The sequence below is a fragment of the Mesoplodon densirostris genome, chromosome 13 (assembly GCF_025265405.1).
Source record: "Mesoplodon densirostris isolate mMesDen1 chromosome 13, mMesDen1 primary haplotype, whole genome shotgun sequence".
Classification (NCBI taxonomy): Eukaryota; Metazoa; Chordata; class Mammalia; order Artiodactyla; family Ziphiidae; genus Mesoplodon; species Mesoplodon densirostris.
In genome coordinates this window covers 81,902,889-81,916,420 of record NC_082673.1, presented here as the reverse complement: position 1 = coordinate 81,916,420, position 13,532 = coordinate 81,902,889, and the positions used below count along the sequence as shown (strand labels likewise).

Sequence of the window (13,532 nt, the reverse complement as noted above, 5' to 3'; positions counted from 1 at the left end):
TAGATGAACACATATTGTCAAGGGATAGATATTAGGAGGTAACTTTTCAGTTTTTACATGCAATTCCCTTGTCACTATTCCCAAATATCTCAGACCCATGTATGGACATGGGTGTATACTCTGTCTCTCACCAGCCTTCAGAAGAAATCTATCTCATAATATTATATTTTGAGACTTACTGAAGTTCATTATAGGTTTAGAGATGTAGGAATCACAGGTAAGCCATTTGGCCACTTAAGCCTATGTCATTTAACCCAACAACACTTTTCTGTGAACCTCCCCTATTCTTTCCAAAAACTTTTTATAAAGTCAGAGCTTCCAATATGTGACTTTTTCTGCTGCCCACAGACCCCTGGAATATACCACCTAGCTCTCTCCCTGTTTCCCCTCAGTTCTTTGAGGGAAGTGATGATCAGCTAGTTAGAAAGCTGGAGAACAAGAATAAGGATAGCAACCAACCATTTATCAAGTGTCTGGCATATGGCAAATGCTCTGTTATAAAACTAATTCTTATAACAACCTATCGAAGAGGCTGCTGTCATCCCGTTATCACCAATGAGGAAATTCAGGCTCAAGAGACTATAGTAAATGGCCCAATTTCATTTAAGCAGTGCTTACATTATTTGTGGCTCATATATTTATTCACTTGTGCATTCTTTCATTCAATATTTCATTTTCACAAAACTCAATGAGGACATAAATGACAAATTGGGATTGCAAACAGTCAAATAAGCTCTCTGTTTTATGTGATTTTTCCATCTAATTCTTTTCAAATCTTCTCTCCTCCAGGACAAACAGGCCCACTTCCGTCAACTCTCTCTGAAATTACAAGGGTTTCTAGATCCCTTATCATAAAAGCCTCCTCTTGACACGTTCTGGTTTTTCAATGCCATTCTTGAAATGCTGCTCAGACTTGAAACTAATTCTAGATGTGGACAAAAAGCAAAACCAAACAAACTTTAATTCAAGACACTTCTTTTAATTGTAGACGGTCAGATCAAAGAGGACAACTACTCTAATTAGAAGTTGTATTACTAGCACCAAGTGCTAAGCCTAGCACAAGATGAATAATGAGGTTTTTTTTTTAATTTTTATTTTTTTGCTTTATAACAAATTTAATCAGTTATACATATACATATGTTTCCATATCCCCTCCCTTTTGCATCTCCCTCCCTATCCCACCCCTCCAGGCGGTCACAAAGCACCGAGCTGATCTCCCTGTGCTATGCGGCTACTTCCCACTAGCTAGCTACCTTATGTTTGGTAGTGTATATATGTCCATGCCACTCTTTCACTTTGTCACAGCTTACCCTTCCCCCTCCCCATATCCTCAAGTCCATTCTCTAGTAGGTCTGTGTCTTTATTCCTGTCTTACCCCTATGTTCTATCATCGGATGAATGGATAAAGAAGATGTGGCACATATATACAATGGAATATTACTCAGCCATAAAAAGAAATGAAATTGAGCTATTTGTAATGAGGTGGATAGACCTAGAGTCTGTCATACAGAGTGAAGTAAGTCAGAAAGAGAAAGACAAATACTGTATGCTAACACATATATATGGAATTTAAGAAAAAAAAATGTCATGAAGAATAATGAGGTTTTGAAAGGACTTGGGTTGTACAGTTTAGTGATGATTTTATTTAGTGGAATGTGAGAACTGTCTACAGATATCTGAAGGGTTGTCATGTGGAATTGGGATTCGAGTTGCCTTTGTTGCTCGTAATAACTTTCTATTAATAATAATAACCATTATTTATGGAGCACTTTCTGAATATCAGCTAAGTGTATGACTTGGAATATACTTTATTCCCTATAACAGCTTTATTATTTGGGAATTACTATCATTTTGGAAATACTATTTCTATAAAATACAGAAAGCAGCTGAGGTTTGGAGAGTCAAACTATTAATAGTTAGGAACACTCAGAATAAGTAGTAATGAGAATCAAATCCGTAGCTCTGCTGACTTAACCCAAAGCAGTGAAATTACTGAATTTTGGACCATTCTCATTTATGCCCAAGACCTCAATTTCTCATCTGTAAAACAAGCAGTTTGAGTCCTAGGCGTTATAGAAGCAGTAGTGTGCTGGAGCCCACGTGGAATCTGAGAGTGGATGGGTTTATTTTTAGAAATGCTGTGAGCTGGTTTTAAACACAGCATCACTGGCAGTTAAACTATGTAGACTGCACATTTAACATATTATGTTAAAATATAAAATGCTCAAATTCATCATTTTCTAATATTTGACTTCATCTATTTAACCTCTTCAGGATATGAATAGCTATTGCATCTCTATGGTGGAAATAAATATTATAAAATAGCTGTGCTACTGCCATCTTTTCCCAGCTTCCCATTCAGTGGGGTCATTTTATAGCTTGCTATCTGCCAGATGGGAGTATTTACACCATGAAAATCGTCAAATACTACAAATCAATGTTTGGTTTATTGTTTTGTTGATTGTATTGACTTATGAAAGTGATGGAAAATATAATACAGATTAAAGTTAAAATGTCATATCTGTAGGCATTACAGCTGAGTTGCACAAAAAATAAGGAAATATTAATACTTACCTGGCAGGGAGATACCATGATCACAAAGGTGGTTTTCCCAGGGTGAGGCTTATCCATTGCACTCCGGATGTGCTGACCCCTGCGATTTCCCCAAATGTGGGAAACTTGACTGCATAATTTGTGGTAGTGGGGGACTGCGTTCGCACTTTCCCCTGAAAACAATAAAAAAAATAAGGAAATATTCTCCCAGTATTATCCAATTCATAAAAGAAAGCACTCAATGTCTTTGATGAATGAAAGAAGTTCCAACCAAGTTTGTTGTTTCACTTTGTCTTATTCATTAACATAAATGGATGTTGGTTGATATTTTTAATTTGTCAGTTGGAAAATAGGTTAGCTATAATGAAGCATTCAGTACAGTCATTGAAAATATTCAGCGAGACTCATTTGGCTATAGGGAATTTATAATAATGTTATTTCTGTTTATTAACTTGAGCTACATATCCTTTATAGACATAAAATATATATGTTTATATATAAATGTAAATATACACACACACATAAAACACTGTGGAGCTGGTTGTTAAATGCTCACTAGCATATACTTAAACTGCATATAAGGCCTTTCTTATCTTTGATATTTTAGGAGTCTAACCAGGACCAGAAAGTAGACACCACAAAAAACCAAGCACTATGAAGAATTAGAGAGGTAGTGAGGTCCCCATCACTATGCTGATGACAAAGCCACTTCACAGGGGATAGGAGGATGCAGATGATGTTGGACCTTCCTCCTCTCCAATCAGAAAGTTTCATAGCAGCTAAGGAAAAGGACACCAGTGTGAAAGGTGGGTACACTGTATTCACAAGGCAGTAGCCAATGGCTTGTGAGACTTTCCAGAGTCTTATCTATTTGTTGATATCCCTTCATAAGCCGAAACTTTCTGGAGGGTCAGAATACATGACTCCTTGAGCCTATTTCCTCCACTTCTGTGTAAGCTTCCTCAATGGCTGTGTACCTTAGGTGTTTCTGTATTAGCCTCTCATGTGAGAGTTTATGTTTCTTGGGTCTGAAGACTGTGTCTACCTATAAATAAGAGTTGCTTGAAAAATCTTTTTTTTTCTCTTTGAGTGCATTTTGAGGGAAATCATTATGTTCTCCCTTTTAGTTCCTCAAACTCTAGAACTGTGCAGAGGTTATAAGAAAACCTTCTCTCAATAAATTCTCTCTACTGCCCCATCCTTAAAAACAGAGCGGTTTTCTCTTCATCAATAGACAACATCCTGGCATGTTAGCTGTAGATTACAATGTTTAACTGTGATGATTTCCTTAGAACTTCAGGACCAAATTCAACTGAAGCAAACCAGTGAATACGTTTTCTTTATTAACTTGGTATTGATACTTGTTTAACATCAGTGAAAAGCCAAGTAGAGAGAATTTGAATGTTAGGAAGTTAATATCGATTGAGTGTGCACTGTGTTCCAGAATTGTTCCAAACACATTATGTATGTTTTAATCTTCATCATTCTACAAGGGAATAGACAGGCTGAGAGGTAAAGATGGCTTACCTGACACCAAACCAAATACCTTGTAGGTGGCAGAGCTAGGATTTGAACCCCCCCATTCTAAATACTGGTGTTTTTCATATCAATCCCTTTGCCTCTTTGTAGAACGCTTCTATTTGTAAATAGATGTTTCAACATTTATCTATAGGATAACCATTCAATTGATATTTCATAATTATTTATAGGAATAGAGTATCATAGTGACAGAGCAAAAAGGAGTATTTGAAAAAACTGTGGAGATTGTGTTGGCTGTTTTTGACTGACTCAAAGACATGAAAAAGAAAAAATGCCCAGAATGGGTCTGAGCCCTTAAACCCATGAGACCCCGTATATTCTGCTGTCAAAGACTCCGGTTCCCCACCCACAGGTCTCTCTAACCATTGACCCACAGCCTCCTTGCACATGATTGAGTTCCGTCTCCTTCATTCACTGTCCAGCTTCTCTAAGCTCCTCCTTCTCTTCTGGTGCTTCTCACTTTTAATCTCTCCAGAAAACACTTGCAACCATTTCTAGCCCTTAAAACCCTAATGTGAGCCCACTGGCCCCAGGAATGTGCACTAAGACACTAGCTGAAACATGGTATTCCTTTATTTATTCTGACTCATTATCGTTAGAGTTGTCAGTACCACTGAGGGTATGACCTGGATACTCTGCCACAGTTCACATGAACCCAGACCTCACAAGAACCTGAGGCAGTGTTTGTTAGGCTTAAAACCATGCACCAGCATGTGATATCTCTGTATCCCTCATAACTTCCTTACTTATAGACACCTGCTGCATTTCTTCCAAGTAGCCTTAGCTCTTAACATCTTGTACAGGGATATATGTGAACCCATTATTAACTGAAATCTCCAGAAAAACAAACGTAAAAAAGGTGTTACCTGAGGCCAAGAAACAAGACCCAGAACTGATGAAATGACTTTGCACACACACATACTCTTGGGAATTCAGTAATGGAGTAAACATAACTTGATCTAATTAATAGTCTCAAAGATAACTCCATATACATTATTCTGGTATAACCTACAAAACAAACATCCTAAATCTGTATTTTGGCAATACTCCACATGTGTAGGTTTCAGGACACTTCCCTAAGTGTCCTAAGGATTAAGAAACCAGTATCTTTTAGAAGGAGAGTGATAACATTGATTTATGCTTTAAGGGCTTATAAATGATGGAGACAGAATAATTCTGAATAATATGCAGAAAGTATATGCCTCCTGAGCTTCAAAAAAATGATGGTTTCTAAGTCAGCTGCTGAGTTTTCCTAAAGACACTTTTAAAAAGTTTTGAGAGACACAAAGGAAAAAAAGAAAGTCTTCTCAAAGCAGTTACACTCTGTTCTCTCCCTTGTGCATTTCAAAGAAGCTATTCAAAGCTAGTACATTTTAACATATAAACCAGGACTATGCAACTAGCCCAACTATCAATTTATGTTCTTTTTTGGAAACAACTTGTAGTTTGCAATCCACTCTCCCTTTTAATTATTACAACAATGACTTAGAATAATGTTTCTCTTAACTAACTCAGAGGTTGTATTCTCATTACCCACTGCATTGCTAGTCATTTTTTTTCCCCACCAGTATTTGGCATTCTACAGCAGGTATGGGGTTTGTATCTTCACAGGCCAGCCTGTCTAGAAAGGGCTTTATGGCAGCACTACTGAGTATTTTCTCCCCTCAGCCTCCATAAAGTGGCCACTTCCTTGATTTCCACATCTGCCAAGCTGGAATAATGTCACCTTCTTTGGGTGGATGCTAGGAGCAAATGAAATAGCTCTAGGTACATGCTTCTTTCTCTGTAGCCATTATTAATTACTAATCCTGTCCTCTTCTCCATAGCCCTTTTCTATCCCCCTTTACTGCCCTTTCAGCTGTGGTGATTTCTGGGAGGAAGACATTGGACTTCGATTAAGAAGGGCTTATTGGGGCTTCCCTGGTGGCACAGTGGTTGGGGGTCCGCCTGCCGATGCAGGGGACACAGGTTCATGCCCCGGTCCGGGGAGATCCCACATGCCGCAGAGCGGCTGGGCCCATGAGCCATGGCCGCAGAGCCTGTGCTCCACAATGGGAGAGGCCGGCGTACCACAAAAAAAAAAAAAAAAAAAAAAAAAAAAGGGCTTATTGCCATCCCAGTGCTGTTAATCATCATCTCAGCCTGTTTTCTCAATTGTGAAAAGACTGAGTTATGACCCAGTCTGATTATCTTAGCATTGCTTGTGGTTTTTATGTAGTCTAACTTTGACTATTTTCTATGTACTGGACACTGATCTAAACAATTTACAAATGTTTATTTCATTTATATATCTTTAAGGGGATATTTTAAATTTTAAAAATCAAGGTAAATATATTATTATCCCAGCTGGCAGATGAAGAGGTGGAACCACTCAGTGGATACCCAATTATCCCAAAGCTTTAAAAGGGAAACAAAGCAATTTGACTTCAGACTACAACGCTTCTCCACCACCAGTCCAACCCACGGCAGTGGCCTTTTTTGAAATTTCCAGCATCAATTTCCCTGACTTATTGGTTTCGACCATTCAGCACAGGCCCTGTAGCCAATTAAAACCATTTCCATGGTCACTACTAATTCAATCTGACTCACTTCTATAGACACTGCTTTCCTGAATTGCTTCTCTTTTTTATCCCTTCCTCTGCTTCTTTTTCCCTGCAACAAAATTTGTGTTCCAGGAGATATACTCAGGACTGAGGATTCAGAAAAGAATACTAAGATTGTTGGCGGTCTGAAACATGGCACAGTGTAACTGTGTAGGAGGGCAAAGATAGATTTGACACAGGAAAACTGTAATGTCATATGTTATTTCCCCGAGAGGCAGAGAGAAAGAGAGTTAGAGACACAGAACACATACCAGGAGAGTCACACAACCAAGCAGGGGCATAGAGACAGCAAATAAATAGAGTGGACAGAACCATAAACTCTCCCTGCGGAGCCTTGGGGAAGGTTTCCCAGAGGCGTTCATATTTGAGCTGAATCTTGAAGAAAAGGAGGAGGCATTTCATGTAAAAATATGGAACATTCTAGGCAAAGAGAAGACTAAGGAAAAGGCCCTATTTTGTGTCAGGAATGGAGCATTTAAAGGGACTGGCCTTGGGGAAGGAGAGAAGGAACTAAGTTTGAAAGGGGTGACTTGCAGGCAACATCTAAAGGGTGTGTGTGTCCATACTTAAGATATTTTTATCACTTCTGGTGAGCACTATAAAGCCACTGAAAGGGGATCAGATTTATCCTTTATAAGCTTAGCTTGCAGATACTCTGGAGAAGAAACTGGAGTGGAAAGCTCTTGTAACTCTTGTAGTTTTGTTAAGAAATTGTGAGGTGATAAACCTTTAGCCAGACTTATCAAGACAAAAAGGGAGAGGGCTCAAATCATTAAAATTAAAAATGGAAAAGGAGAAGTTACAACTGACACCACAGAAACACAAAGGATCATGAGACTACTACAAACAACTATATGCCAATAAAATAGACAACCTAGAAGAAATGGAAGGTTGTATCTTTCTAAGAATTTGTCCAAGACTGAACCAGGATGAAACAAAATATGAACAGACCAATCACAAGTACTGAAATTGAAACAGTGATTAAAAAAAACTTCCAACAAACAAAAATCCAGGACCAGATGGCTTCACAGGTGAATTCTATCAAACATTTAGAGAAGAGTTAACACCTATCCTTCTGAAACTCTCCCAAAAAATTGCAGAGGAAGGAACACTCCCAAACTCATTCTATGAGGTCACCATCATGCTGATACCAAAACCAGACAAAGATACCACAAAAAAAGAAAATTACAGGCCAATATCACTGATGAACATATATTCAAAAATCCTCAACAAAATACTAGCAAACCGAATCCAACAGCACATTAAAAGGATCACACACCATGATCAAGTGGGATTGAAGAATCCTAGGGATTCTTCAGTATCCTCAAATCAATCAGTGTGATACACCATATGAACAAACTGAAGAATAAACACCATATGATCATCTCAATAGATGCAGAAAAAGCTGTTGACAAAATTCAACACACATTTATGATAAAAATGCTCCAGAAAGTGGGCATAGAGGGAACTTACCTCAATATAATAAAGGACACATATGACAAACCTACAACTGACATCATTCTCAATGGTGAAAAGGTGAAAGCATTCCTTCTAAGATCAGGAACAAGACAAGGATGTCCACTCTCACCACGTTTATTCAACATAGTTTTGGAAGTCCTAGCTATGGCAATCAGAGAAGAAAAACAAATAAAAGGACTCCAAATTGGAAAAGAAGAAGTAAAACTGTCACTGTCTGCAGATGACATGATACTATACATAGAAAATCCTAAAGATGCTACTAGAAAACTACTAGAGCTAATCAATGAATTTGGTAAAGTTTCAGGATATAAAATTAATACACAGAAATCTCTTGCATTCCTATACACTAACAAGAGATCAGAAAGAGAGATTAAGGAAACAATCCCATTTACCGTCACATCAAAAAGAACAAAATACCTAGGAATAAACCTACCTAAGGAGGCAAAAGGCCTGTAACTCTGAAGACAGCCTCTTCAATAAGCAGTGCTGGGAAAACTGGACAGCTACATGTAAAAGAATGAAATTAGAACATACTCCAACACCATACACAAAAATAAACTCAAAATGGATCAGAGACCTAAATGTAAGGCTGGACACTATAAAACTCTTAGAGGAAAACATAGGCAGAACACTCTGACATAAATCATAGCAATATCTTTTTGGATCCACCTCCTAGCATAATGAAAATAAAAACTAAAGTAAACAAATGGGACCTAATGAAACTTAAAAGCTTTTGCACAGCAAAGGAAACCATAAACAAGACCAAAAGACAAAGAATGGGAGAAAATATTTGCAAATGAAGCGACCAATAAGGGATTAATCTCCAAAATATACAAACAGCTCATGCAGCTCTATGTCAACAAAAAACAAACATCCCAATCAAAAAATGGGCAGAAGAGCTAAGTAGACATTTCTCCAAAGAAGACATGCAGATGGCCAAAAAGCACATGAAAACATGGTCAACATCACCAGTTATCAGAGAAATGCAAATCAAAACTACAATGAGGTATCACCTCACACCAGTCAGAATGGCCATCATCATAAAGTCTACAAACTGCTGGAGAGGGTGTGGAGGAAAGGGAACCATCCTGAACTGTTGGTGGGAATGTAAATTGGTACAACCACTATGGAGAACAGTATGGAGGTTCCTTAAAAAGCTAAAAATAGAACTACCATATGATCCAACAATCCCACTCCTGTACATATATCTGGAGAAAATCATAATTCGAAAAGATATATCCACCCTAATGTTCATTGCAGCAGTTATTTACAATAGCCAAGATGTGGAAGCAACCTCAATGTCCATCGACAGATGAATGGATAAAGAAGATGTGATGTGTATGTGTGTGTGTATATATATATATATATATATATATATATATACACACACACACACACATATATATGATGGAATATTACTCAGCCATAAAAAGGAATGAAATAATGCCATCTTGCAGCAACATGGATGGACCTAGAGATTGTCATACTGAGTGAAGTAAATCGACAAATATCGTATGATATTGCTTATATGTGGAATCTAAAAAAAAATGGTACAAATGAACTTATTTACAAAATACAAACAGACTCACAAATTTCAAAAACAAACCTATGGTTACCAAAGGGGAGACGTGGAGGGGGGAGGGGTAAATTAGGAGCTTGGAATTAACATACACACACTACTATATATAAAACAGATAACCAACAAGGACCTACTGTATAGTACCGGGAACTCTCTCGATATTCTGAAATAATCTATATGGGTAAAGAATCTAAAAAAAATGAATATATGTAAGTGTATAGCTGAATCACTCCACTGTACTCCTGAAACTAACACAACATTGTAAATCAACTATATTCCAATTTTTTAAAAAAAGAAATGAGGGTCTGAATTATGAGGGTGAGAGTGAAGATAGTGAGAAAGGGACAGATATAAGATTTGTAGATGTAGCACTGGCAGGACCTAAGGGTAGAAAAGGAAAGGGGAAAGATGACTCCAGGATTTCAAGGCCAGGGAAGATTGGAGTGAGGAGTCACAATCTATTTGTTCTTCCTCTTCAGTCCTTGACATGAGTCCCCTCCAACCTAACTGCATCCCTCCTTGCCTTCTTATCACGTACCCTTGTGAAACAGAAAACTGCAGCCCCCATGGGCACAGAAGCCCTGAGTCAGCAGATCCAGTCCCAACTCATCCCCCATCTCTGCAGCCCTTTTACAAGGACCCTCCAGTACAACCATGCTGGTGTCCTGGCCACCATCTCTGGGCTATAACCTCCTCATTCTCTAGTTCTTCTCCTGCCAGCTTTGGAAATGCCCTGATTTTTCTCTGTTCCACAAATCCCAACTGCAGGGTCCATAGACTATTTAACCTCCAAAAATCACTGTCTTCTGTGAAATAGAGATTGAGAGATACTTGCTTCAGGTTATGCTGAAATCCAAGTCCCCTTCTATTTTGGGTAGATAAAGTAAACATGAAAAAACGTTCATTCATTCATAAATGTATTCATTGAGCTGGCAGCATGCCAGATGGGTGAAATATAAGGTAAACATTGCCTATGGGAGTACAAGGATGGGTGGGGTCCCTGTGGCCATTGGAATAGATACTATGGCATTAGAGAGGCAGATCGTGAAACAGATGAGCAAAGTAATGGAATAATGACAGATGCAGTGATTAATAGGAAGGGAATATTCAGGATGCAGTGTTTGGGAATAAGTGGGCAGGGGTGGTCTTGCTTGAAACGGGCTCATAAGGGAAGACTTCTCTGAGCAAGTGATACTTAAGATCAGAAAGACAAATGAGAAAGTAGCCACAACATGCAAAAACATATGAGTAAAATGCTATCTAAATAATAAAGCACAAGTCAATATTGACCAGGAATAAAAGTAAACACTTAGACACTCTTTTCCTATCCCTATAGAAAGCCAGTGAGGAAGTCATGAAATCTTGGGGTATTTACCATGCCATGCATGTACGGGACACTCCACTTTTAAGAAACCCATGTTGTCCTTGTATATAAAAGCACAAATGGGTCTATTGGGAGATACTACACCAGGGTTTGGTCAAAATCATCTATGAAGAGTGAGATAGTAAACATTTTAGGCTTTATGGGCCATATGGTCTGTTGCAGCCACTCACCTCCACCACTGCAGGATGAAAGCTGCCATAAACAATGGATAAATGAAGGAGCATGCCTCTGTTCACTAACATTTATGGATGCTGAAACATGAATTTTCATGTGTCAAATCTGATTCTTTTGATATTTTTTCAGCCATTCTAAATGTCCATCAACAGAGGAATGGATAAAGATGTGGTACACACACACACACACTGGAATATTACTCAGCCATAAAAAAGAACAAAATAATGCCATGTGCAGCAACATGAATGGACCTAGAAAGTGTCATACTGAGTGAAGTAAGGCAAACAGAGAAAGACAAATATCATATGATATCGCTTATATATGGAATCTAAAAAAATGGTACAAATGAACTTATTTACAAAATAGGAATAGAGTTACAGATGTAGAAAACAATCTTATGGTTACTGGAGGATAAGGGGATGGGAGAGGGATAAACTGGGAGATTGGGATTGACATATACACACTACTATATATAAAATAGATGACTAATAAGGACCTACTTTATAGCACAGGGAACTCTACTCAATACTCTGTAATGAGCTATATGGGGAAAGAATCTAAAAAAAGAGTGGATATATGTATAACTGATCCACTTTGCTGTACACCTGAAACTAACACAACATTGTAAATCAACTATACCCCAATAAAAATGATAGAAAAATCTATTCTTAGCTTGCAGACTTACAAAAACAGGCAGTGGGCTGTATTTGATCTGCAGGCTATAGTTTGGTGACCCTTACTCTTCAGCAAGGTGGTTAAAAGTACAAACTCTTTAAAACAAAAAAAAGTGCAGACTCTTAATCGGACTATCGGGTTTGTTTCCAAACTACTCCATTTGCCAGTGGTACATTTTCATGTCCAGGTCAAAGAAAAATTTACTTTGATCCTGCTTTGTTCTCTTATCTTTCTATCCTTTTCTTAGGCAAACTTCTTAAAAGAGTAATCTGTACTCCCTCTCTGCAGCAAACTGTGTTTTACAAAAAAGGCTTCAATAATGCTTCTTGTCTCTGATGCTCTTCCAGAATCATGCCCCCTCCCTTAACCCCCATCAAGAAGTAGTATTTGTGTTCCCTCCCCTTGAAACTGGACAGACCTTTGTGAATACTTCAACTAATAGAATGCTACATAAGTGATGCTATGAGACTTACAAGCTGGATCATAAAAGGTAATATAGCTTCTGCCTGCCTTGTTTAGGACCTGTGCCTATGGACCCAGGAACTGGCATGTAAGAAGTCTGTAATGACTATTATTTCATCTTAAAGGCTTTCATTAGAGAAGTCTCCAAAGCAGATGTGGACATAGGCAAAGAAAGAGCTGTCTATGTGTATTGTGTGACTGGAGTATAAGGCATCTGGGGCAGAGAGTTGGCCAGTGATGTCAGCAGAAGCTTAGGCCAGTGATGTCAGCAGAAGCCATTTCATAGGAGACTTTAATAATAGGTTTAGGATGTTAGACTGGACCTTAAGGGCAATATGTGGCCATTCTTTAATGGCCTTATATTTCTGTTTCAGAGGGACCACTCTGTTTGCAATAGTAAGGCTGGATTAGAAGGAAGAAACAATGGTTTTGAGAGACCTGCTGAGAAGAAGCCCCTGGTATAGTCTGAATGATGAGGACTTAAAGCAGGGCAGTGGTAATGGACATGCATAAGGGAATAGGATCAAGAGAGATTCCAGAGACCAACTGGGAAGAAGAACACTGCCTGTCTAGCTAATGGACAGAAATCAAAACAATTGGTATTTTAGTATCTTCCACTACTGTCATGTTAATAGAATAGATTCCTCTTTTATATAGCTAAGCCTCCTAGCCTTTCGCTTTCATGACTTCTTTTTCTCCTGTCAATAAGCTGTATGGTTCCCATGTGGGTGGTTCATCTCCCTTCTCTTTAGCAGACAATGGGGAACCGCTCCTTGAATGCAAGATGCCACAGATAAGCTCAAAGCTGGCCCGATATGGTGAAAGGGCTTCTGTGCTCCCCCTGTGTAGCACCTGCCTCTGTGGACTACAGATCTGGTCCCCCGAAAATACCCTGGGAACCCACTCCTGAAGCATCCTCCCAGCTGTTATCTTGACACAATCACTGTATTCTGGGTTTTTAATCTGGGAGATTAAATCTTTACATGCTTGAGTGGAAAGATCATATCCTTGTAATTTTTCACCTATATAATTTCTCAGATGCCGTAGTTTAACCTGTTGTATTTATGGCCCAACTGTAACTTAG

At 38.5% G+C, this 13,532-nt stretch overlaps 1 long non-coding RNA gene and 1 other non-coding gene across 2 annotated transcripts in view; both read left to right on the top strand.

Annotated features, from left to right (window-relative positions):
• LOC132501046 (uncharacterized) overlaps positions 1-3,353 on the top strand; it is a 98,968-nt gene extending 95,615 nt beyond the window's left edge. The window contains exon 3 of the long non-coding RNA XR_009534122.1: positions 3,161-3,353. This is a non-coding gene — a long non-coding RNA (uncharacterized LOC132501046). The remainder of the gene's footprint in view (positions 1-3,160) is intronic.
• LOC132501111 (U1 spliceosomal RNA) lies at positions 2,567-2,729 on the top strand. The gene has a single exon (XR_009534151.1). It is a non-coding gene; the product is annotated as a U1 spliceosomal RNA (small nuclear RNA).
• Positions 3,354-13,532: the final 10,179 nt, after the last annotated feature.